Source organism: Syngnathus typhle, linkage group LG10 (assembly GCF_033458585.1).
Source record: "Syngnathus typhle isolate RoL2023-S1 ecotype Sweden linkage group LG10, RoL_Styp_1.0, whole genome shotgun sequence".
NCBI lineage: Eukaryota > Metazoa > Chordata > Actinopteri > Syngnathiformes > Syngnathidae > Syngnathus > Syngnathus typhle.
This window is the reverse complement of record NC_083747.1, coordinates 6,185,874-6,213,305: the sequence shown is the minus strand read 5'-3', so window position 1 is coordinate 6,213,305 and position 27,432 is coordinate 6,185,874. Positions and strand designations below refer to the sequence as shown.

General features: G+C 38.7%; 3 long non-coding RNA genes across 7 annotated transcripts in view; 2 read left to right on the top strand and 1 right to left on the bottom strand.

Moving 5' to 3' along the window:
• Positions 1-2,945, top strand: part of LOC133161315 (uncharacterized) — a 63,609-nt gene extending 60,664 nt beyond the window's left edge. For both annotated transcript variants that reach the window (XR_009716062.1, XR_009716063.1), the window contains exon 5: positions 2,795-2,945. This is a non-coding gene — a long non-coding RNA (uncharacterized LOC133161315). The remainder of the gene's footprint in view (positions 1-2,794) is intronic.
• Positions 1-27,432, bottom strand: part of LOC133161312 (uncharacterized) — a 52,030-nt gene that overhangs the window by 4,200 nt on the left and 20,398 nt on the right. For 3 of the 4 annotated variants that reach the window (XR_009716057.1, XR_009716059.1, XR_009716056.1), the window contains 3 exons: positions 21,759-21,829; positions 10,993-11,118; positions 8,517-8,601 (listed from right to left, as the gene is read on the bottom strand). This is a non-coding gene — a long non-coding RNA (uncharacterized LOC133161312). The remainder of the gene's footprint in view (positions 1-8,516; positions 8,602-10,992; positions 11,119-21,758; positions 21,830-27,432) is intronic. The other variant, XR_009716058.1, reaches the window with a different exon arrangement.
• LOC133161314 (uncharacterized) lies at positions 9,488-9,772 on the top strand. Its single transcript, XR_009716061.1, has 2 exons — positions 9,488-9,644; positions 9,723-9,772. It is a non-coding gene; the product is annotated as an uncharacterized LOC133161314 (long non-coding RNA).

The following is a 27,432-nucleotide window of genomic DNA, read 5'->3' as shown; positions in this document are numbered from 1 at the left end:
AAGTCTGGTTTCTGACTGAAACCCTTTTTGAGGTGTGCATGTGTGTGTGCGTTTGGAAAACTTCAAGACGTCTTTTGCCAGAGTCCTTCCTGCTCATTCTGGTAATGGATGGGTGACCTTCGACATTGAAATACATTCAGTGCCTGCCTCTGGGCACCCTGTCTTTTTATTTTCACGATCTTAATTTTTTCCCTCTATTTCCTGTCTATCCATCTCGCTCTCAATCTCTCTTCTGTAATGAGATGGTGGCTGTCTTTTCCTGTGGGGAAAGAGGTCAATGCCCCTGACATACACATGTGCACATGTGTGGACAAGCACACTCACGCTCACAAAAAGACACAAACTGCAGACATGCATACACATCCAGACATGCACAAAACCATCCAGATACAAGCACAAGCTCACATTGCTATGCTTGCCACACACACACGCTCACACACACACACACATATGACAACGCACACACTGACCCAGAAATCCCATCGCTATTATGCAGAACATCAGTTAACTGATGGCGGAGCTGATTATGCAGCTACCCTCTACTAGCCCACAACTCCCTTGTGGATAACTTCCTTTAAAATCCCAATCCCAAATGTCTTTTTAGCATATCAATAAAGAATTATATATTCAGAAACAGTGGAACACACACATACAGCCTTTCACAACTTTCTCCTCAGATCATGTCAAAGTAGGAAGCTGTATCAAACTAGACAAAATTAGACAAATATTTCACCAAAGACCATTAAAAAGAAACATTCGCTGTCAAACAAATGCTGTTGAGATATCTCCCATGATTTGTTTTAGCTCATAGTTTATAAATATTTTACATGCATATATAAATGTTATTTGCAAAATGAGAATGAGTAAAGGGTACTTATACAGTTACAAATCCACTTTTGCTCTAAGTTTTTTCAGTCTATAAGTCACACTTTCTTTCATAGTTTGGCTATTAATGTGTAAAATAGTTTAATTGTATTATATACTCTATATATTTAGGATTAAATTCTGGTCAAATCGTGTCACTTGAGGATCTGTGTATGAGAATGTTAAATGACTATAAGCCTACAGGGCCTACGGAAAATTGTAAGAAATAATTAAAGTGCTCTACTGTTGTCAAACAATTTTGGACACATGCAAAGAAATTTAAGCGTGCATATTTAATGGAATGATTTTGACATTTTAAGGAGTGCATGCTTTTTAGGTGATGGACATAAGCTTTTCAAGCGCATATGTAAGTGACAAAACCATGTGTTGCTCACTTAGCATTGTGAAAAGGAAAAATGATGATTTTGCAGTGCAGCGGTGTGAAGTGGTGACCTCCACAAAGATTGCTTACTTGGCGCATAAGCAAAATAACGTCCATGTTTGTGCATGCAAATGTGCTTATGTGTTCCCCTGCATATCATTCAGAGTCCGTGTGTACGCATGTAAAATTGGTCTGCTTGCTAATAAGCAGCTAAGAATGCTCTCACCTTCATTGATAATGCCAGGCATTGCATTTCTGTATGTATTAGCTCGGTAATTGAAAGGCCATCTGTGGCCTACTGGGGAGATTTAGTAAAGGGTAAACTATGAGGCTCATTATTTTTAGGAGAGGTACGCATGCTCCCACTATCCAAAACAAATTAGTTTGTGTCCAGTTTAACCTTCACAAAAACTTAATTACAGTAGGTATGCTGTTTATATGCTCATTATTCAGACATGATATTTTGGAAGTAGAACAAACCCCCAAAACTGATTCGAATCAATTTTATCATGGCTCTGTTACCATATTCACAACAGTTGTGCATTCTCCACATTTTTTCTGTGATGTACAACATGTAGTGCAGAGTTGTAATAGTTGTGTGGGTATTGGTCTGTTTTGATCATTCCCACTTTCAATCAGATGATAGCAATGACGTAACTGAATGATTCAAGCTCATAAAAAAATTAAAAAAGACTTATGATGTGTTACTGCTACTTTGTTCAACATAAAAATGCTAAACCCTTGTCCAATAGGCCTCAAAAATAATTAAATCAATAACACACACCGAGTGTGTTAGCTTGTGTGTCTGCCTGGTCCATAAATTTGAGAAGAGACATGAGCTGCATGTCTCAGCAGTTTCCTGTTGTAAGCTGAGCTCTGCTGCGTGTCCCTCTGCTTCTCCCATCACTCAGCTGGTCTGCAGAGAAACGTTTGCCACGCTACTACTAGTGAGCCAGCACATGTGTGTCTGCCTTCACATGTATGTGCGTTTCCTTCTGTCTCCAGTCACCAGCAGTCCCCTTAGCACCATTAGGACCTGTTAGGGTCAAGGGCCATTGCTACAAAGGTCAAAGTTCATCTTTCCATAGGCAAAAAGTCATGGTTACTTGTGGTGTGAAGTGATACTGGACAAGTATCCAGCTGTAAAGGTGACATGGAATAGCTTTTTTGACATAATAAAGAGTTATGGAACTAAATAGGCTCATTTTAAACTGTTATCATTAAATTAGAGAATGGTTGTAAACAAGCAGGAGGTTCCCAAGCATCCATCACTGGGACATCTGGTGCATTGTCACACAGACACTGAACAATATTTTAATGGTCATCAAAGTCTGAAAGATGTTTTATTTTGCAAAGCTGCAGCATGCCACTCTCCCTAAAACTGCTCGGGTCTATACGATATATAATAAAAGGAAACACACTACCTGGAGAGAGATTTTCAGAGAAAGGAAAGGGCCCCCAAATGATGAGACAGCAAATTCTTCTAAGAAAAAGAAAGCGGTAATCGAAAGATAATATCAGCAGTAAAATACTGTTTTATCGCTACAGGTGATTTTCATGCACCAAGCCCACTCCACGTCATATGTGGCGACACGCTGGCAAATGACACTTTGGAAACCTTCAAAACTGCTTCGACATGTAGAGTTGTTCCTGGATTTAAAAACCAAGGAAGAGTATGACCAGAAAGCATACTTTCAGCGCAATGGTGAGTTGTATTTTAAGTCATTTGTTTTTATTTGTTTCCATGCCGGTGTGCGAAAATATTGTTTTAATGCGAAACCAGGCTGTGGTGCAAAAGAGCTTGAGGACTGCTTGTGTAGACCCGGTATAAAAAAATATTTACAAGCATGTATATTATTAAAAATAAGTGAAATCCTTTAAAAAAATAAAATAAATGGGCTTGATACAGTGACTGCAGTTTGACCAACAGATCACATTGTCTTCAACATAGCTTTACTCACTTGCCAGATCATATTAAGGGTTTATGTACTTGCATGCAGCAAAGGGACGTTATGCGTGATAAACATCAGTGTGAAAGCTGAGTGCCTGAGAGATGACTCGGTTAAAAATAACTACTGTCAGTCTGTGTAGAAAGACTTGGAAAAAAGGAACATCTAAGTTGACCCTGGATTCAAGGATGGGGGCTGTTTGGCATACACACAGATTTTTGCTGACATCTGCACTCTCTCACACAATCACACATGGACGCACGCACACAATGCCCAAACAAATATGTCAACCGAGCACTAAGTCAACCTAGTCAAGCTCCAGCAGCAATGTTTACCCTACAGGTAAACGCTAAAATGTAACTGCATGTCACTGTTGTATTTAGAAAACCTAAAGCAGTGTGGAATTGCCGCAATGTGAACGTTTCTAGTTTGTTGGGGTGATGTGAATCACACAAAATTCAGAGCAGTGTGTACTACTTATTCTTCCCATGACATTTTATAGCTTGTTGAAACTTAAAAATGGGTTAAAAATGTCTGGTAGAGCATGAAACAATTTCCCACACATGGGAGCATAAATGTGCTTAAATAGAAATATTGTTGGCAAACTTGTTGAGACAGGGGTCAGGTCAAATCATCACGTGGTTTGAGTCAGGATCCAGGATATGGATGTAAGTCATTGTAATGTGCTCTCAAGTGTGGTGGTGTATGGGTGCACATATGTATGAATTTATCCACCTCTCCCTAGTTGAACAGGATGTCGGAGGTCAAATAAGAGGGGTTAAAGGTTAAAGCCTGACTAAATAATTAGAAGATAGTGTTTCCAGTGTCAGTCACACAAACACAAAGCTCCATGACCATTGAAGTTGTTATCTTTTAGGTGTCTGGACAGTATCTTCCTCTGTGACCCCCCTAAGCAATACACAAACACACACTTGAACATGTTCTCCTTCCTCTCTGTCTGTGTGACGTCCACAAACCCACCCGCCATGCAAACACACATGGCCAGCCTGAGAGCTTGTCCTATTGATGGGCAAGCAGCCAGGAAACTGAAGGGGGGGAAAGCAAGAGAGGCCCAAGCGGGAGCGGCAAAGTGGCTATATTTAGCCTGTCAGTCACAAAGGTCTAAGGTCAGCTGAAAGCCTACTGACACCTATGCACTCACACAGCACATGTACACCCACACACATGCTGTAGTGTTCATCAAAACAAGGTCAAGAGTGGAGGGCAAGCAGCTGGCCATAGGTTTACTGAGCAAAGGAGTGAGCAGACAGCTGCCTAGTTTTACTGCTGTCTGCCCTTTAAATTGAGACCGGAGGAAAGTTTAAAGAGGACACAATTTAATTTTATAGCATGCCAGAAGAGTATAATGCACGGAAAGTATCATTGCTATCACCTGCTGCCAAACAAGTAATTTCTATACACTAATATACATATACACTTTCACAGTTGGCTTTTCATGTAAAAAAGATGGATAGGTTTATAGATTGATTATATTTTATCTGATGTACATTAAATTCAAGTGATTTCTTTTAGTGCCCATTTTGGCGTATGCAGCATGCGTTGAGCTCTTTTACTCTCTTCTCGGATTGATCCTGACATCTGTGTCATTTACTTTTTGGTCATGTACCGTAATTTTCGGACTATAAGTCGCGTTTTTTTTCATAGTTTGGGTGGGGGGGGGCGACTTATACTCAGGAGCGACTTATATACAAATATATGTTTTTTTTCACTTTTTTGGGCATTTTATGGCTGGTGCAACTTATACTCCGGTGCGACTTGTAGTCCAAAAATTACGGTACATTTATAGTTATAAGCTTACATACTATTAACATGGGTATGGCTTAACTCAATTTGATCTCATCAAGTGGTTGCACGAAATAAAATTACCTGGATAAAAAAAAAAGTCTCTGGATCCAAAAGGTTTTATTTTGTGCAACCACTTGACAATATAAAATTGAGTAGATTCAACCCACCATTTTTTCAGTGGTTCAGTGTATGATTATTCAGCCATCAACAAGCCATACAGAACAACATGGGTGGGCAAGGAAGGCAGAGTGGCCAGGTGGGCTCGAGAAAAGTGGAATGCATTGTCAACACAAAAGAAGTGGACATTTCGTCCATGGACACACACACACACGTGCATGCGCTCACACACACACGTGCACAGACCTAATGATAAAATGATGCATGGTCAACCAAACATGAAGACAAGGTCACATGGGCCCATTACCTTGGCCAAGCACTCAACTGTTGAGAAAGTGATTATTTGATTTGAGTTTGTGAGTCAGTCAATCAGTTAGTTAATTATTAGTATTGCATAAAACCTACTTGTAAAATTTTGAGGACATTTTGTTGAGGGGTGGCAACAAAAAAGATTCTCTAGGTATTCCTGTTTCCTCCTCAAACATTCCAAAAACATGCAAGGGAGGGTAAATGAAGATTAGTGTGAACTGTTGTTTGACTATTTGTGCCCTGTGATTGGCTGGCGGGTGACGGCTTCAGGATGTACCCTTCCCCGCACCAAAACCCAATTGGGATGGACTCCATCACATCCTAATGAGGATAAGCAATACAAAGAATAAATGGATGTAGTCAGGATTGAATTCTCCCCCATCCAACAAATGCAATGGTACTGCGTCATTCACAGATTCACTTCTGTTTTCCAACACTCAGGAGAAGCAACTATGACGCACACAGACTGCTCTGCTCATACTTAAATGCTATGCCTCGATTCCAAAGTGCTCTGGGAATTCCCACACTAGTTCTGCATTATAAAAGGCAAACTCAGCATAGTGAGGCATCTCCCTCTACCCTGTCTGTGTAGAAAGTGACAGAAAAACTGCCCACATGGGCTGACTACATTTGGATACTTCTTGAGCTCTCTCTTTAATGTTATGCTGTCTTGGTAATAAACTTTTTAAACCACTCACAACGACACATTCCTTGGATATAGATAGTTTTTACATGATTATTTCCCAATCTCTGTGACAGAAAGATGAATAACAACAGAAGGTTTGTGTTTGTCAACATTTAATTAAATAAATGATATTATTCTGTAGTTAGAGATAGGTACCTGAGATTTTTTGGGGGTGGAATCCAAATCAGTGGGTACTACCATGTATTGATTCACGTGAAATCAAACAGACCCAGCAGAGAAAGCAGAACAATTTGGTGACTCGCACACATTTTCACAGATACAAAAAAATATTAAAAAATTATTCATGTTTTAAATGAGCAAGACCCAACTGCATGAGCAGCTACCCAGTGCCAAGCCACACAAATACAGTATATAAAGTATACTGCAATGATGGTGAATCCGTGCACTTAGGGTCAAGGAATAGACATTGTGATTTTCTTTCAAGGGATTTTGATGGCCACTTTCCTGACATTTCAGCAGCCTAATAACATAGTGCTGTGAATAACTCTTGTCTTAAACATATATGCGTGTGTGTATTTAATGTGAGCAAAAACAGCAAACATGTCATTACGGTAATATACAAGAAATGTGATTCACGAACATGGAAACTATATTAGGAAAGTCATGAAAACATTTGAGTCACTCCCCTAAATTGTGGGTGTGACTGCAGATATAGTTGTCATTAGTATAAAAAAAAGAAAGAAGCAATAGGGACTGTGGTAAAGTGCTAAAAAACTATCATAAATTTTATCAAAATTTGGTATGATGTTATACTTCCCACAAGTTTTTTTCAATAATATATTTTACATCTGGAAATGTACAGTTGCTTTGGCTCAAATTATAGAACTCAAAAAGTGCAGCACACACAGATCTACCAGTTTGACGGGAGCACTGTTATCTGCCTATTCATGTTCATCTGAGCCAGACTATAATAGTGCATTATTACTAAGTGGTGTGACAATCCAATCTGATGGCAAGAGAAACTCCACCCAACCTCAATGGTAGTAGAAAGATTGCATGCAAACGGCGTCTCTTTTGCTAAATCAGATGAGGGGGGAAACTGCACACAATGGGCCTGTTGTATTATTAGACCCCTTGGAGGAAGCTCCGTTTGTCAGATCAGACTTCCCCCAAAAAGGAGGTCTGGGAAAATATCAGCTTCCTGACTAAGTGTTTGCAGTTCAGGCTCTCTGGCTGCTGCAATCACTTTCTGACCCTGTTTTGCTTTGCACTAATTCTCTCTCTCTCTCTCTCTCTCTCTCTCTCTCTCTCTCTCTCTCTCTCTCTCTCTCTCTCTCTCTCTCTCTCTCTCTCTCTCTCTCTCTCTGCATTAAACTTGTTTACCCACTAATCAAACTTAGTTGGCACCGAAGCACAGATAAAAAAAAAAAAAAACTGATAAAAAGTCATAATGAAAATAATTAAAGAATATCTGATTCTTACAAAAATCCCTAGAGATCAGTGGAGTTTTTTTCCGTCATAAATAAATAATTGTGTGCACATTGGAAATGGGTTAAAGATTTGAGGGAGACCAAGAAAAAAAAAGGATGCAAAAAGACAGCCTTTCATGTATTACTATTTTAACATTATTCGTTCTGACATTTAATTTTTCAAAGTTTCAGTTTGGCCTCTATCGTTAAATAGGAGCAACAAGAAAGGAGCAAATAAGAGCCTCTTCTGACTTATCTAGTTAGTAGTCAGCTCTATCTTCCTGACTCTGCACTCTCAGTCGGTTTGACCTCGACTGAACTGTTTGACATCAGTAGTCTTGCTGCTGATGTTGAGCTAAAGCAGCAGTTGTTCGTGCCAAAAACTGAATGAGACAGTCCTGACTGAGGGAAAAGCAATCCTCCCTTTGAATTGCTTTTTGAACTTTTCAGTGAAAGTTTAACAGTTTTTTTTCTACAATAATGAACTCTGCTACTTTCATCATGATTAATTTAATCATTAGACGTAATATTAGCTTTGCTCCTATTTGGTTGATAATTTATTCCATAAGAAGATACATTGAACATATATTTTGGCAGAGAACTTGTTTCTGACTGCAAACCTGTGGTAGATTACTGTGAAGACGGTGCATTAAGGGTAGCGGGAGGCTGACTTCCACCAGCTGGTGTTTTCTTTACTCTTCTCATACATTTTTAATAATGAATACAGAGCGATGATTCACTTGTGAGTTTTTAATTGGGCTTTGGGGTGCAAATGATTATGCTCCAAAAATTCTGCCTAGCCACTTGTGGTTAAGCAAACGTGTGACCTGCACGCTCTTTTATTGAAATTGATGTCATGTTAAATAACACTGGTTGACAGCAAATTTTAATCATAGCTTTATGCATCGGATTTTTGATGCTTATTCTAAGAACGTCTTTACTTGTTTCAGTTACATACAAAAGAGTTAACGTACCTGAGAAGTGAATGCATAAAGTTCAGAGCCATGAGAGAATGGGGATTTGAAGGGCATATTGTGAAGTATATGATGGGGTTGGCACCTGCGAGCAAAGGTAAACATGGAAGTGATGAGTTTGGCAGAAAGGTTCAAGGAAGGCTGTAGAGCAAATAAAAAATAAATTGATCATTTTTTTCATTTCTCCTAAAATTATGTTTCAGTAGATACTTTCTCATTGCTATGCACCAACCTCGTTTTGAGCAAACTACTTCTTCGTGGCCTTAGATAAACTGTGCAATTTATGCCCCGCTGCAACTTGTTCAAATAACTCAAGCTCACACAAAGTTAGGGATGTTTAGCTTTTCGATTTGTATTTAAAATGGTCCATAAACTTTATTTAAGCTTCTCTAAATCGTTGAATGCACATGCCCAACTGCCTAATGTGTTACTGTTTTTTGCAGAGGTCCTTGTTCTTTAACTCGGATGGCAAAATAGATTACCGGTGTTCCATTCATTTCCAATACATTTTCAAGAACGTTGCAAGGAATTTTCACAGCTGAAACTCTACTCTGTATCAATTCTAAACGGTATCAGAAGAAGCGCAAAATAGTGCCCAGCTGTGGATATGGTGGGGCATTGCCTTCCCGCAACTCATGCAGAGTAACAAACTGTGTATATCTGCATCTGACATTTTAGAGACAAAAATACAGACTAAGGCTCATTTGAAGTTTCTCAACAGTGTTTAGGCATCATGTGAAAAGCACCTTTACAAAGTCATATTGGCACACGTGCAGTGTGGCTTTATGTCTCCCACATGCAATGTATGTGACACACCAGCAAAGTCATTAGACCACACTTCCTCTCCAAGCACAAGAGAGAGACATTAGGGCTGTCTTGCATGAAACATACCGGAAACGTGTGGGTGGGTGGGTGCATGTGTGCCGCCTTTCAGTTGGTGTGCCTGTATTTGCAAATGCATGTGACCTAAACTCACGTTTTGCCCTTGGGTCTTGTGACTAGTTGTATGTAATCGCTCCTGTTTGATTGCCTTCATTGAGTGGACAACTGCTACAATTACAGCCAATTAACAATGTGCACAGGAGTTGCTTGCGCTGCAGAAAGATCAGCGGAGCATTCGTTTGTGGGGTCAGCATTTTTCTGAAGCATCTTGTCACATTTCTACTTCCAGATGATAACCATTTGTTGTCAAATCTAATTAAACAGTGGTGCTAAACCGTGAAAGAACTCGTATTAAAATGTGGAGTGGATCACAATGCAGATGGTTGTCGTAAATGGAGCAAACTGAAAAAGTTTCACTTCTCCTTACAAAAAGGTACAAACCGTTAGCACTTCTGCTTTCTAACCACTTGACTTATTTATGTGCTGTTGTTGTGTGCTACACGTGTCTTCCTTCACGGGCTTGATGTTGTTTTTGCACCTCAATCAGCATCAACAGCTTTGAATGCACGGTTGTGTGTTTTGTGTGGGTTTGGCTATCTCCTGAAGTTCCCTCACCTAATGGGATAAGGTGGAGTCCTTTGTTGTATTTACTAAAACACTAGCACTCGCACATAGACATGGCGGTGTCCTTTAAAATGCTTCGGGTGAACCTAAACCAGATACATTGTTTTTGAAAAATTATTGTTGTACAGAAACCTGATGATTAAAGTTTTTAGATAAATAGATAGCCTACACTAGGTGCTTACCCCTACCCTCTTTTTTTTTTGGGAGGGGGGTGTATGCCCTTTGACGACCCTAAAGTTAAAATGGACACACAAGGTCTTTTGGAAAAATGTATCTGTGTGACATTCTTAATTCTATGAACTTTTGCAGTAAGAATTTGGAGTTTGACGATGTGTCAGCTGCATGTGTCATGTACGCCGATGCTGCAAAACAATGGATGCTGTTTTTTTGTAAGGGGGCATTCACTTCAGAGTGACTGCTCAGGAATTGCTCAGCAATTAGTCAACCCCGGACTGCGGCCCTCGTCATCATGGTATTGAAATCCATTTCAAGCACTGGCTCCATCGTAAAAGCAGCAGAATTAGCAGTGACTCATTTGCTTGAGTGAGGGCTGCCCGCTCAAAACAGACAGATTTTACTAAAACAATATTCTGTATAGTATGTATAGTGTTGGGTAATTTTTTCTTTATTTTACTTTTTTAAAATAGCATCTAGTCATTACAACTCAGAAACGTATGTATGTATGTGTGTGCGTATACTATGTTTGTATATGTATATGGGGTTTTATTCTAAAAAGTTAGTTAAATACAATATTTTTCAACTGTGTCTGCAAGGTGACACAGCTTATTCACATTAAATACAATTTCATTTATTGCTGATTCAAACTACTCATTTCTACCAATTTAAACTCTGAATGGAAAATATAACTGTTGCAGACAAAATGGCTGTGTTCAAATAGGGATGCCGTCACAACAATCACAACTACAATTATGCCCTATTTAAGGACATTGCTAGAAGACTATCAATTTACCTTAATTCCCTTGAACATTCCAGTTGTCGGTCTGGAGCCAGCCAGGATACCTTCAGTGTTAATTAAGCGTCTGTCTTGGAGAAAATTAAGGTTGTGATCCCCCGGACCTCATCACTCCTACAGTCCCTAAGAGGAGAGACAAAAAGAGACTTAATGAAAGAATAAAAGGATGATATGACTTAATGAACAGCTAATGAGGCCTGTGTATATTAAATATGTGCTTCTTAGAGCTTAAGTAGAACAATATCAATCATTTTTGGAGTTGCTCATTGATGACTGTTGGCTGGCATTTTTAAAAATTGCAAAAAAAAACAAAAGCTGTCATTTAATAGAAAAGACAATGCACTGTATAACAAGAGAGTCTATGTATAGCCATATCTTGTCCTGTAAATTATTAGTTTCTCCACTGATTAAATAAAAATGATTACTGACTAATTGAATAACTCCAAACCTTACGATCATCCTTCAGAATCTGACACGGTGAAACTGTTTAATGGGCTGTAACGTGCGAGTCATATGGTTGTGTCACTGAAATGATTCAGCTCCTAGTGCTACAGTGTTTCCGCTACTCATCGCACTACTCAGAGACCAGAGGTGCATTATGCCCATAGGCAGTGTTAGGTAAGACAATTGAACAATCTGACACAGTGACATCATTATCCCTCAGAGCACTGACTCAAGCATCACAGCGTGTTGTTTCCCACAAAAGGGCTCTTTGTCTCCATGACAGAGTCATTTATTTTATGACCGTAATCCAGATTGGTGATGCCCACAGGCCCTCATTTGCGGATCGGGATATTCAGAGGTCCCAGTTCGGTAACCACAGCATGACCATGTGAGGGCCTCAGATGACGCAGCCAAAATATAAAACATAATGAGTCGTGAAGTTTATGGCATTCGAGTTTCCAAAATAAAGATGGACATTTTTAAAAGGCCAACCAAGGTAAAAATTATAAGATTAGCAGTCGTGACCATGATATCCCCCGCACCCCCCAACCCCACCCCCCCCCCCCCCACACACACACGCACACAAAAAATAAACCATATCAAGACAGGATGGCCAAATTATGTTGTTCTGCAACTGGAATCAGAAAAAGCATTTTCCAGGACTAGACCTCTCACTTCACCACCTGAGCCACATCTAAGTATAGAGTGCTGTCTGCGGCATCTTTCCCATCTTTTTAAAATTGAGGAATTACATTGAGGAGAAGGAGCAAGATGAAATCAGTATTCCTAGGCAGCACAATACTTCAAGATTCAAACCCAGAGCTGTAACAAACAATGCCATATGTTTATTGAACCTCAAACGATACTAATTTAACAATATCATCAAATAGGTTTATATAAACTGTAGCAGGGTTAATACTTTCTGTACCTTGATTTGCCACCTCTGCTTTATTGTATTGTATTAAGAAAACAACCTCAAGCCCCTTTCTTCCGGATTCCTTTATGTTTTTCGGGGACATTTGTATAATAATAAAAAAATCCGGTTCAGTTCACTGGGGCACTCCTATATGTCTTATAAATCGAATTTACAAGCTACACAACTGTACTGCTCCTCTATAATACTGTCCAAAAAATAAGTCCAAGTGAAAGAAGATGCCAGAAATCACTCTGTTTTGTTTTGTTCAGGAGCATACTACTAGTGTGGAATAGAAATAAATTCAATGAGATACCTAAGTGCAGACCGGATTTGTCAAGACTTTGAGAGAGGTGTAAATGGGAAATTTAATAAAGTACGCGAAGAAAAAAACAGCTTCTCAAGAAATGCCAGAAATTCTTAAACACCATCAAAGAAGAACAATGTGCAAGTCAAACAATGTAAAACATATCACATTATCACACAAACAAGAAATGTATTAACTTAAGTTCACAATACTGGCCTTTGGGAGGGCAGGGTTGTTATGACAATTATATGAACTCTCAAATCGAGCTCTAATGTACCCTAACAACGACATGTGTTGTAAAACTATAAAATCTCTTCATACACATCAATGAAGTCAAACCTAGTGATGCACAAAATGGAGCATTATCACATTTATCTTAACACTGAGTGAGTGAAACACTTTTTATAGAGGCACATCTACCTTCCATACACGCAGCCACAAGCTTTTCCTGGAAACTGCTGACTGCATACAAACATGTTTTTCCAGCACTGTGGTCATCATTTCCCACCATGCCCTGAGTTTTAGGATGGTAATCCATGCGTGGAACTCCAAAAGACATCTAGTGGGTTAGTCACTTTGCATGAGCAGAGCCATTAACAAATGCAGCTCTCTGCTTTTAATTCAATGCCGTTTTGAGGATTCCTTTGAGAAAAGGCAGCAGCTTAGCTCGGCTTCCGAGTTTCATTAATTTGTCCTTGAAAGTGAAAACTATTTGGGAGGTTCACTGAGGCGCAACGCTGTTTGTTGCGTTTGGGGTTTTAATCTTGAATGTTATGATTTTTTTTTCCCCCTCTCAAATGTTGATCATTAATTTTAAACTGTGCTGGCCACATCTGGGAATTTTGTCTGTGTGCCTGAGGGCAGTCTGAAATCAAACTTTATATGGTGATTAAGTGACTATGTTGTAGTGTTAATTCATATGGAACATTGCACAAAAATGTGGAACAAGGTTGCATAAGGAAGGTCTGAACATTTACAATCCTAGTTCATGAACCATGTATCTGGTTCACTGCCGTGCAGAATCACTTTAATCCCCTCTCAAAGTTTATTTCAAGAAAGCCAGACATCTTTGAGCTTCTGCAAAAGAGCCACATATTTCCACTGCTGTCATCTATTCCATTTGTGAAGACATATGTCAGGATTAGAGATTCTAGTCATTGTTCTGGAACATGAGAATGATGTCAGCATCGCCCTCTTCCGTGAGAAATTCACAAAAATGCATCTGTCAGTTTCTGAAAAGATGGCTACTTGTGACTGTTTTAAAGAAAAGTCTATACTGTCTTTGACATTCAAACCACTTCTTTGATGAGCTCATCAGATTTTTCGTGTCAACACAAACCTGCTTGCTGAGTGCAGGACGTATATACACCAACAATAAACATGTTTGGGGTTTAAAATCCAATCTCTTAACATTTTCACCAAAACGTTTCCCATTCAAAATCTTAACAGACCAGAAAAGAATATTAATGCTAAAATTAATAGTTTTTATTTTTAATTCCTTACTTATGAGACACTGTTCTCGGTTTCTATTTTATAAAATAAATGTAAGTTATCACGGTTGGTCAATTCCAAAAACCGGCACTTCCACAAAAAATGAAACCCACATCATCGCCATTGTTAATCCTCTATAATCTCACTTGATTCCCTGTTTGTATTCCAGTCAGGCTCCTCTTGATAATATGCTGTTGCCTCTGGCTTTCTTGCTCATTTTTTGTAATTGACAAAGTATAAGGGTACAATTTTATCTTCCTCCATGCGCAACTCAAACAGTATTTTACACCATTGCCATCAGTTAGAACGATTCATATTCAGTTGTATGTCTATCCATCTACCCATGCATCCATTTTATATACACCACTTATCTAAATTTGGGTCACTGGCGTGCTTGCGCCTGTCCTAGCTGACCCTGGACTGGTCACCAGCCAATAAAACAAATAAAACATACTTAGGTTCAGCATATTTTGGAACACTTTTACTCTACGTGGTGGTTTTCTTTTTGATAAATGTTGACATATGCAACTATTTTGGGATTTTACTAGCATGACTGACTCCAGGATCTGCTTATCTTGCCCTCAATATGTTATACAACATATGAAATACTAACAAGGCTAAACCCTTGCTTTTATTGGAAGGGATGTTAAGATGTTCAAGCTGTTTCAACACTAAACAGCTGACTGTGCCAGAGTGTAAAATGATTTTGCATGGAGGAAAATCGATCTGAATCTTACAATCCATTCTTGAGGGTGCGGGGGACATTAGGGAGGAGCCCATCAATACTGTTAAGAGTGTCAGCATGATTGAGATATTGCATTGCATGCAAAATCCCATAGATGGAATTTGCAGAAAAAAACATATGTTCATATAAACAATTGCAGAGGAGAATCCTCACTGTTCGCACACGTTTTAGAAATGGGATCTTCAAGTTGCATTGAAACATCACCTGTGGTAGTCATACACCTCTACTACTGTCCTTGTTAAAACCCGGCATGTTCTATCAGCAAACTTGTCTAACTAGTGAGGATTCTGACTTAAAGCACAATGTGTAAATAATCATTATCAGTTAATTGATGTGTTTATTTTGATTGTTTTCCCTTATTTTTAGCAGTCTCTCTCATTTTCTAGATTTCCCTGGGTTCCACCCTAATGTGTTCAACTACTATATCCAACTTTACACAAGCCATGATGTAATTCTGCCTGAGGGGCTTTCCCACATTCATGGCTCAGCTGATAACACATGTGGTAGAGAATTGTAAAAACACACATGGGTGTGTAGCTGTTTCAAACTCAAAGCCCATATCACCCTTCCCTGAGAACCATAGTGAGGAGGGTATGAAAAAGTTCCACTCATTTTCACAAACCGGCAGCTTTAAAGCTCATCTAGCCTGTGATTAAATTGGCTGAATGAAACAACCCAACCCATGTTGTTGCACGCTGGCTACAGCTGTGCTTCGCTACATTTAACCTCTTCTAAGTGTTTTCAATTGTTTCCCTTTAACTGGATTTATTAAAAGAAATACAAGTTCCACTTCAATAAATCTCCTGGAGTCTTAGCAGGGCCTTTAAATGGTCAAAGACGGAATTCGATATTCTTTGAGACTGTTTGACATCAATGTTGGCTGTGGTTGCGCATTTACTGCACACTGCTGTGCAAACTAAACACTGATCCAACAAGCCGCTGCAATGTCAGCTGCTTTCATTTAGTTGGACTGAGGAGTGAGTCAGTCGGGGTGGCTGGAGGAGAGTGATTATATATTATATATTATTATTATTGTATCATATACAGTGATTATTCACATCTGCACAGTCTGGTCTTCACTGAAGCGGTATCTATTCATATTCTTTGGCATAACTTCTAAAAGTGAAACAAAGACCATGTAAAAGTAAACAGCAGCCCAATGCAGCTGGAGAAAATGATTAAAAGGCAACACTGTGTTTGGATATGTATGAGAGATGAGGGAACAACAAAATAAGCCCTTCAAGGGCACTCGACAGGATAAGCTCAACCGATAAGGACTGTGGAGAGGAAGCTGTGGTTGTTTTTTTAAGGAAATGACATCATTTGGTTGGATGGAACAGTGACTTCATGTTGACAAGATAATGGTTGAGTGTGTGTGAGCGAGCATGCATGTGTGTCTTTATAGATGAAAGCACCATGGCTGATTGTTTAATTTTCGCTTTTCAATTAACATTTCAGCATCTTAAACTCACAAATTGTGACTGGATTCATCTTAAAACTGTTTTTTCTTGAAATGATCATTTTCATATTGCATAAACATAGGTTTTCCAGTAAAAATGAAAAACTCAACCATCCTTTACACTGTACAATTGCGCTTCAGTCAACAATACTTCAACAGTCAAATGCCTGAATGTTTGCATATTGTTTTTAAATTTCTGTACAGTGTAATGAAAATATTGGATGTAAGATGTAACATTACACATAGCTCAAAATGACAGATTGATTGATAAAACAAAATGTACTTATGTACATAGAATGGCACCCTTTTTTTTTCTTTCAGTGTTTATCATCCTTTATTGATAATTGCTCATAACAAGAAAAATTGTTTGCATACTTGATATAAGTAACTGGTATAGTAAAAGGAAACTTTCCAATGGAATTATCTTAAAATTATATGAAGGGTTTGTTTGACATTTGCGGAATTCATTTCACCAAAACTATACATGTTTTTTTAATACTGAAAACAAATTAAAAGGCTCATGAAATACAGGAGGGGAGTTTTCTTCCCCACACAAACAAGAATGATTCCATCTGGCGTGATTAGCATACTAGCAAATGCTAACTTTTAATGATGAGATGATCTCACACACTCAATTTCACAGAATCCTTAATGAACAATTAGCATATTGGAACAACATATTGTCTCCCACTTGCTCAGGGGGAGGCTGATGGGGCGTGGTGCAGGGAGGGTGAAGGGGGATGCAATGTGGTGAAATATACAATTTTGTCTTCAGCTGCCATCTGAAGAGTGGTATCTATTCAGGCAAACTGAATTGGAAAAGAGAACATATAGTCACTTATTTTGTATTTGACTCTGGTCATTAATTTGATTCTTGATTTGATGCTTTGCACCTTAGATTTTCTTAGGTGTGGGATTTTAACCTTTAGTATATCCAGGTGTATCAATAATAACTTGCATTATCAGTGGCTGATGAAATGGCGCTTTGAAATATTATGTGAGATTTAGAAATCTAATCAGCAAACTCCATGTAGCCAAGACTGATCCAAAACACAAACCCGCCCCTTTACAAGCAGAACACTGTTCTCTGGAGAGTCTGCTACACTAAATATGGCGCCAATTGCAGAGGAGGCATTATAAAATAAAAATGCAAATATAAGCAACAACCCTTTAATGTGACAACAAAGGGAATTCTAAGGTAGCTAGTAGCAGATAGATGAATATAATTTTATTGCATCACGCATGAACCATTCTTTTCTACAGATGCTTTTCCAAACATTCACCACTTTCAGTTGTAGTTTATTTTGAGGTGTTGCTCCCTTCAACCTTCTTTTTGGCAGGTAAAATGCAGCCCTTTAAGTTGGGGATTTGACTGACCTTGTCTAAATCGGCTGCAGCACACCTGTTACCCTAAAGCAGTGCTTCTCATTTATTTTCTGTTATGGAAGAAAACATTTGACCCCCCCACCTGACTTTCTTCACTGACTATAAATAGTATAGTTTCTGCATAACATTGTATCCTATTGTTAAATGGATACTGGTAGCTAGGTGGATTTGATTGGTTTGGATATGTAGGTAGTTTGATAAATCGGTTTCATTGTGTTGATAAATATTTGAATCAATAGATAAGATGCTAAAGTAGTCGGATAGGGGTAGGATAGTGGTGGACATGGGGTGCCCAAGGTGATATGAAGAAAGAGCATATATATTTCACCTGCTGACATGGCCTCTCAAAGAAATCTTTCATTAGATCTTCTGAACAGCCAGCTCAGTGGGTCCAATGCTGTCAATTTAGCTGTCATATTACGCTGGCTCAATATCTGCTCTTTTATCTTGGGAATTTTTCATCTTATGATGTTCTTAAGGGGAATTGGCAAAACAGATGCATGAACAGAAGGCTTCAAAAGTGGAACCAGTGGTTAAGTGATTTATGGTCTGCATGTTTAACCTGCACACGTAGAGAAAGCATTTAAGGAAGTTATAGCTTTAAAGACAGTCTTTCATCATATACACCATAAACCTATAATTTGTATCTTGCAGCATTTATTATAGGTTTGATCATTCTACTTCCAATACCCAAAGGCATATATGACATATTTCATTGAAAGTTCACCTATCACAACTCAGCATTTAAGTTTGTCCCGCCAACATGCTACACCTCCAAAACTTTATAGCAGTGTTGAACTTAAATTTGAAAGGGTGGAGAGGAGTTGAGCTTTGCTGCAGACGTGTGAGGTTCCCATACGGGATATCAATGGGTCCTTTCACAAGGTGATAATTTAATCTGCCAACACCATTTTATAAATCATTAACTTAAGTGAAAGTTAACCAAGACAACTTATTTTATCACGTAGTAAGAAGGGAATGTTAAAAGCAGACGGCAAATGTGAGATACTAAAAAGAAGGCTACGGAGACTAAAAGCTTCACCTTAGAGTACATAAATAACAGTCTCATGTTTATTTAGGGACTTCAGAGAATGGATGTTTTTTTCCCTCAGACAGCTCACCTCTCTTGCTCTCAGAGAGAGATGTTTGAGCCCACCCACAATCCATATATACATGTCGCAAGAGACGATATACTCAAAGGTAGTGTTAGCAGCTCCCCTTAGGCCCTTACCTTTCAACAAAATTTTAAACTGACTTAATAATAATGTCTCTACAATATAGTCAATAATGTGGGCAAAGTGGTTAAAACATTTTTTTTAAAAGATCTTGTTTCATATTTTTTATCCTTTCATAGTTAACAAGCTGCTAACTTGTGATCAATTTGAACCAAGACTTGCAACAACAAAAAAGAATAATGAGAGGATGAGGCTCTGAACAAAAACTGCATTCATTAGTTATTAATAAAAAAGTATGTATATGTTATCCACCGTGTAGTAATCCATCAAACCAGTGTAGACATTTTATTCCCACTATAAATCGGACACTGATATGATCCTTTTGGTTGACAAATAAAGTCCTAAGAGGTTAAATAAAAAAATTGGGTCATAGTTGGTGACAGGGTTTAAGTACTATACACTCTTTGAGACATTTGTCTGCAGAGGTGAGTGAGCATAAATATACATGCACACTCAAACTAGCAAACCTAGGCCACCCAGGATGAGAACAAGAGAGTTGGAAACTTTAATTGTGTTTATAACCCAACACTGGATTATAGGGTAGAGTGACACGACTGAGAGTGAGGAGTTTCAGTTGTTCAGCTGTAAATAATTAAAAGTCAGGCCTCCTCGACTCTGTCTCCTGCCTCCCACAAACACACATGGTTCTTAACCCACATACATATGAGCCTCCATTATTGTCATTATAACTTCCCTTTGCGGTATAAAGTATATTAGTTGTTGATTTTACAGTACTTTTAAAGAGGAAGCAGTGTAGCGACTGTTCAAATCTTGTTCAAATATAAGGTGTTGTCTCGGCATGTGTTGCTCTAGGGTTGCCAAGCGACAAGTCTCAGATCCTTCAACAGTCATCTTTGTGGTACTTTGATCACATACATCATGGATCAAAAATGTTTTATAGCGTCAGCCTTCAGGATAACGTTGTTTGTGTCAGGGATGTGAATTGGACTTAATGTATTTAAAACAACATTATTTCACTGGCATGAATAGAAAGTGGGTCACAAGTGTTCACGTTAGGTTTTTCAGCTTGCTTGGCTATACCTAAAAGTTTGTAAAAAGTCCCAAAACAATAAATTATTCTATGCAATACATATTTTTAAATGTAATCCATAATCATTATTTTTATTCCTCCAATTATTGAAATAAAAATCAATACTGGTCAGGCCCAACTTGAGACGATGCATGCTCAGACATCTGAAGCTAATAGTCTGAGCATCTTATATTGACACAGATAGAGTTACTCTAAATCTTATAGACAGCTTACTGAAGTTCAAACAAGCCTATTTCCTTTTAATGGCTTAACACTACAGCTACTGGAACACCCACTTGACAGAAATATAGAGGTTTGGCAATTAGCACTAAAACTTGAAATGTCTTTCCAGGTAATCATTCAGTTTTTATCACTTTTGGAAGAGGAGGAAATCCTCTGCACAAGCGTATTATTATATGGCACGCCTTTTGATGTCAGAACCAAGCCATATTCACTTGTTATTGCCCCTAAAAAGTCTGTCTCCTCTTGGTCCTGCATAAACAAAGACTTAATGGCATTTTTTTCCCTTCTCAATGAGTCAATTGATTACTTTGAAGGAAACTCTATCTGGAATAATATTGCATAATAGCGGTGAGACTTGCTTTGGCTTCAAAGTTGTAGACACAAGGTTGAATAGCTGACAAACTGCCATGACAGAGATCAATGGGGATTCTTGCGACTGAAAACATTTGAGTTGCATCTGAAGTTATTTGAAAATATTTTACCTCTATAAAAGTCATGGCAATAAGGTCAGTAAAGTTGTAGCCATGTCTTGAGCAGCATTACAGTTGCATCTAGTGAATGAGCCTCATGAAAATCTTTATAAACTAAAGACCACTTTCAGAATACCCTGCAACCTCTGCACACTATTAGACAACTGTGGATTTTCCCCAGAAAATAAAACAAATGGAAGTAATCCAATCTGACATAAATGAAAAAACTTGCAATGCAACTTTTGCAGTCTTGGCTTGAATATTTTAGGAGGTTGTGTTTTTCCATCTAGCTGAAAGCCAACCAAGATAAAGTTCACACTTAGCAACACAAGGCACAACAAACACACACCAGCATCCTTGCTGTTTCCTGAAGAGCTTGCCAATGGCAATGTTCTGCCTTAGCCAAGGCTTTGCACTGCTGGAGGTCTAGGGTTCAGATAATGTCAAGTATGCATTTTACCAAACTCACATACACACGCACACACATATTTTGACCGCATAAATAAAAATCATGTGGCCATCTACTAAAACAGACCAGATCATTTTCATCTGATGTTTCCATCTTACATCCGCTTCAACTAAAAAATTGAGATATTTTATGAAAGTTTTTATCATGTCCTTCGTTTTTGTGTGGGACATGGCAATAGCAGCGATAATGAGGCTGAGACAGTGCAAGGCAAAGCGACTTTTTTACAAAATCATAGTCCCGAGTCTGCATCTTGTCAAATGTCAGCAAAAACAACAGGGATTGCTATGCTCCTGGGGGTGTAGCGCATTATTGAAAACATGAAAGTCGGATCTTTGATTCCTTCCAAGACTATATAGCCAGGACAAAATCCAATTTATTTGGAAGTGCCTATAGCAGACAGTATTGCTTAAAATGGGACAGTATTTGATGCCTCCTAAATTTTTAATTCATAAATGCAGTCAATAATTAAAATATATTGCCCAAAATGCCAGAGAAGTAGATCGTTTGCAAATAGCTTGGCTTCATTGAGAAAAAAAGACCATAACTCAAAACACACACTTCTTTTGCTTACCATCTTCAGAGCAGTCACTGCTACACAGTGTTGATATGTGGACTCATAGCTCGGAAGCTGCTTTTTTCCACCTAAAATGACAGTGACAGAGGGATATAAGGAAATCAGCGCAAATTAAATAAAAGAGCTCATTTTGCTTCCTCAGACGAAAGATCCTGAACGCTGATCTTAAGCAGTGAATAATCTATATTTATATAAATACAGTTCCACAAAGTCAAAAATAATAAATAATGCATCAAAGGTCCACCCGCTTCAAGGATGCTAGTTTCTTCTCAGAACACAATACTGCCATGTTTAGTGGTAATTGGACCTGCAGCATTTCAATGTTTCTTCTCTAAAAAGCAAAGTATTTAAATATTTTACTTTGCCAGAGTTGGTAATTGATGCAAATACCGGAGAATCTCCAGTGTTGAACGATCTGTTGTTCATAATATCATGTTTGGTTGAAATATTCTAAATCGTGAGATAATCTGACGTTTGTCATTCATTGTCGAAAAGGAGGGAAAAACAGGAGAAAAACATCAAACATCTTGTGTGTGTATCAGTCCTTACTTTCAAGGGAGGTAGACAACATGGAGCCAGACAGTTAATGTGAAAGCATGACCAATTGGGCTGGGTTGGCACAAGGCAGCGAACCATGTCAAATGTTTCACCACCAACTGTTTCTTCCAGCCATGTGCAATAACCCACTTCCCAATGTAAAATCTCTTCTTTTAACATTTGCATCGTGAAGTCCTTAATTTACAATAGTAATAAATACCATTTCAATCACCTAAATGACCTCCTAAATGAACTAGGGTACTGATTTTCATTAGTGGCATAGGTTAATTCATTGCTGCATGAAGAAAATGCATTGGGTTGGGCACTGTCAAGAACTAAGAAATTGGTCTTTCACCTCTTGTGAATTAAAAAATAAAACTAATGCTTGATGATAGTTTAGAATTGCAACCAACCAAGACTATAGTCCAATGTAGAAGTACATTCACTGGATGGAGATGACAAACTACAGTAAAGGTGCAATGGGAATTCTAGTAAATTCATTGTAGAACACACAGAGGCATGACCCACTTAGTTATTAGAACTGTCTTTGAAAACACTCCAGGCCAAAACAATGTCTCTTTCTGCAGCCCCGTTATCGCCACTAAAGCTAACTTTATCTCACAAATGAGTCCTGTATAGACACATAATCACCAACTACGTTATATCAATGGCACCGCACTGAAAAAATACCCAGAATGCACTCATCAAATCACATTAATAGAGCTGGACTTGTTCTTTTTTTACTGCAGTGAATGACACAACACATTAAGACGAGTGAGGCAACCTCTGAAATGAAAGGATCATGTTACAGAAATCTGTCAAAGCAAGTAAAGGTTCAAAGTAGGGTCAGTCTTCCAGCGGGAATTTCTCACAATTCTGTCTCATGTAATGTGGATGCAAAGAGGCAGATTGGAACGGACTGTATAGACATTCAGACAATAATGCTATCCTGTATTCAAAAATAGATGGGAGAAAACACAAAGAGGGATTCTTTAAAGTATGTTTACCTGCAATCTGGGATGTGGAAAACTTTTGGGTTCAGACAAGAACATGATCAAACTCCAGTGATTTCTACTCAAGCTTATTCTAAAGAAGACCCCAAAACAAACTATATTTTTTTCTGATAATAATAACACAATGGCAAGAATGTTTAACTTGAAATGAATCCTCTCTCTGTCACCTTTCTTCAGCAAATTAGCAAGTTAGACAGACCGTCACCCTGTTGAATCACACACTTTACATCAATGGTGCAGCTATCACGTTTCCTACACACCCTGCCACGGAAACTCAAAACGGATGAGGGTTTACCTTCTCAAAGCATATGACGAATCTGCTCATCAAAAGACAGACTTGATTATGTTACAACTTCAGTGTATCAGAACAGGTGAATGGAAGTTCAGTAGGCCACAATTAACATCAAGGAACTGTACAATTTCCCCACTCCTCCCATTTTTCTCAAATCCATCTTTCTCAATCTCCATGGCTCTCTCACATCTTGTTACTCTATAGCCATGGCATCACCAGCAGAGCTGGTTTTCCTTTATTATATGCCGCCTCTTGTTTGGAATAACACACAAGCCAGTCAGTTCAGTCACCAACCGAAAAGGACCGCAGGCATAGAGAGAAGAAATAAAAAAAGAACAGCATCGTGAGAGTATGCTGGTATTGGTGGGGGCGGGGTGTGTGCTTTGAATTAGTTAATGAGACGGAGAGAAGAAGGTGGTGTTGAGGGAGTGACAAACAAATAGAGAAGCAAATGAGAACCAGGGACAGATAGAGTGGGGGGAACACTGCCCAATGAACACCAGGGTTAAAAGGTCGAACCCACTGGTCAATTCCTCACTACAGAAGCCATCCTGTTGTGTCAAATACAAGGTTGAAGTGAAATGCTGTCCACTCCTGTTTGGACAAAATGGCAAAGACACATCTCTTGGTTTTGAAGGATCCACGTAAAAAAAATAAACATATTTATTAATCTGCCACACCATTATAAGTGCACTTAAGATGTGAATGACTACTTTGTACATGAATGATTTCAGAAACATGTGTGGACGTCATGAAAAGGTTTGTTGACTCCAGCTCTGAAAGTCATAGATTTTCAAATATAGTGCTTTAACAACATTTTCCATGATTTCTAAACAAGTGTGCCAAATCAATAGGCACTGGTTACAGATTGCGTGGCAACCACCACTTGTTTAGTTTCTGTTCAAGGATTTTTCAGACAACTAAGAATTCCATTTGAAATATTTATTTGCAAGAACATGACCTGCGAGGTTGTCTGCTATGCATTACCAGACCTTGTATTCATGCAGCAGCCATGGAATGCAAGGTGGTGCTTTTTAATTTCTATGCATAGCTAGGAATTATTACAGCACAAGGAATTGGCTCAGGACAAATAGCCAACAAAGGATGTATCATTCCATTTTGTACACGGAAAAGGTGAATGCTGTAAAGCATGTTACTGTAAGTAACGTTTCAGATGGGAAAATCTAGATGGAAACATTTCCTATTTCAGGTCTCACTCAAATACAAGAATACCTGAGTTTGAATGCTTCCGAACTCAGATGTCCCAATAAATTCTGGAATCCTCTTCAAGTGCTGCCTCACCTTCAAATTTGGCACAAAGGATGCCACACAACTGTGAAGTACTTCCTCATCTTAGTCATTGCATTCAATTAAATTGTTTTTGGCATATGTAGGGTGGATTATGACATGTTTAATTTGGGTGCTCATTATCTTGTTGGGTTGGAAGATATAAGAGGTAAGATATCTTAAATTCTTCTACTTGGACAAAAGTAATGGACACTTAAAATGAAATGGTCTACATTGGTTATAAAATCTACACACTCAAATGTGAGATTTTTTTAGGTGATGTAACAAATGAAACCAAGACATATACTAAGGTATTTTTTCCCATTAATGTAACCTAGCGCTCTGACCGCATCAGAGGGATCTCATCTCAAACATATCAAGTCGGGAAAAAAATTACCCCAAAAATATATATATATATATCATGGATCCCAGTGGACACATGCATTGTTACTGATTACCACATTGTTAACACCTTCATAAGAACCTCTGCTGCAATTGTGCTGCTTCCCCTCTGTATGGTTTGTACAGACATGTGCAATCTACCGTTTTTTTCCGTGTATAGTGCGCCCCCATGTATAGTACGCACCCCTAAAAATGGCATGCTGATGCTGGAAAAAAGCTTGTACCCATGTATAATACGCACCCAATTTTTATGAATTTTTTTTAAAAAAAATTATTATTTTTTTATTTTTTTTTTTTAAGTCCCAATGATCGTCACACACGCAGGGAGGCAATGGGTCCCATTTTTATAGTCTTTGGTATGGTCTTAACTAGGCTGGATGTAATTTTTTTTGTTGGCGTTGATTTCTCCGACTGCCCATAAACGCACCACCGCGCTCCGTGCGCATGGAGCGTGTTTGAAGTGAACAGCAGAGAAGAAAGGAACAAGGCAAAGTGTTGTGAAATAAAATATTACCTGTAATACGGATTTAGGTAGAGAACTGAACTCTCGCTCTTTATATAGCTGACGTGTCTTGCTCATCCGTTCTGCGCATCTGTAATGGCGGCCTCCGTATGATATCCGGTTTGCGTGTGTGCGAGAGCGAGAAAGAGCGAGAGAGAAAGCGTGCGAGAGAACGCTCAACCGTAGCGCGCCGCCGACCGCCCAACTGCACCGGGCTGGTCGATTAGTGTGACAGAGCCGTCGCTGAAATTTAGAAGATATTTTTAAAGTCCTGATGTACTTTCTAAAATTTAAGTGGACCTCAGTGCGCACTGCGCAGGGAGCTTAATTTGGTGCGGTCGCGCAACCGCAGCGCGCCGGGCGCTCACTGTCGCATTGCTTAAAGAGCGCCTTTGTGTTTTAGGATGAACAGCAGAGACCAAAGGAACAAGGCAAAGTGTTGTGAAATAAAATATTACCTGTAATACGCATTTTGTTATTTGCTGATTGAAACTGCTAATTAAACTGTGAATTGAAACTAATAGGAAGAAAACAACTCTCGCTCTTTATATAGCTGACGTGTCTTGCGCATCCGTTCTGTGCATTTTATTTCACAACACTTTGCCTTGTTCCTTTCTTCTCTGCTGTTCACTTCAAACACGCTCCATGCGACCGCAATGCTCTCGTATCAGACGCTTGCTCGATCACCTGCTCGTTTGCTGTCCCGTGCGCGCACGAAGCGCGGTGGTGCGTTTACGGGCAGTCGGAGAAATCAACGCCAACAAAAAAAATTACATCCAGCCTAGTTAAGACCATACCAAAGACTATAAAAATGGGACCCATTGCCTCCCTGCGTGTGTGACGATCATTGGGACTTAAAAAAAAAAAAAAAAAAAAAATTAAAAAAAAAAAATTTTTTTTTTTTTTTTTTGTACCCATGTATAATGCGCACCCCAGATTTTAGGACAATAAATTAGTAAAATTTTGCGCACTATACACGGAAAAAAACGGTAGCCTGTATTAGTGTGGAATGAGGGAGTCACGGATGTAACGCATGGCTTAACCGACATTCTGGGCTGAGTGTGTTGCTTAGTGTAGCAGCAAGAGGGAGCAGCAGTACACAGCACACAAGCTGCGTTTTTTGACTGCAATGATGTCATTCTTCCAGTCAGTGCCAAAAAAAAACCTGATACAGAGTCCTGCTCACGTTATGTATTTTAAACATTTCCTAAAATGTAATTACAATCCCGGTATGGAAAACGCAGAGTCGGGCAATAGACTGCCATTATATTTTTATTTGCCATGAACAAATATTGCAAGCTTGATAAGATATAAAATAAATAAAAAATGTTGGTCCTCAAATTAAATTCCTGAAAGACACTTTTGAAGTTTGTCGATTGAAAGTTGAAGTCTTAACTTTACAATCACACAGGTCAAGATTTTCCCATTCATAAAATTTATAAAACCGTTGACCTGCAATATACAATCGTTTTCTTCTGTTAAAACAAAAATGCACAACTATGTCGATACAAACCCCAACAGCGACATCAGGAAATAACAGAAAGTAAGTGACGACGTCGCGGCTAAGATTTGAAAACTGTTATTTTCACTGGGATTTGCTGTGTGATGTTTTTCCAACAGGCTGCTGACTGCTGCAGC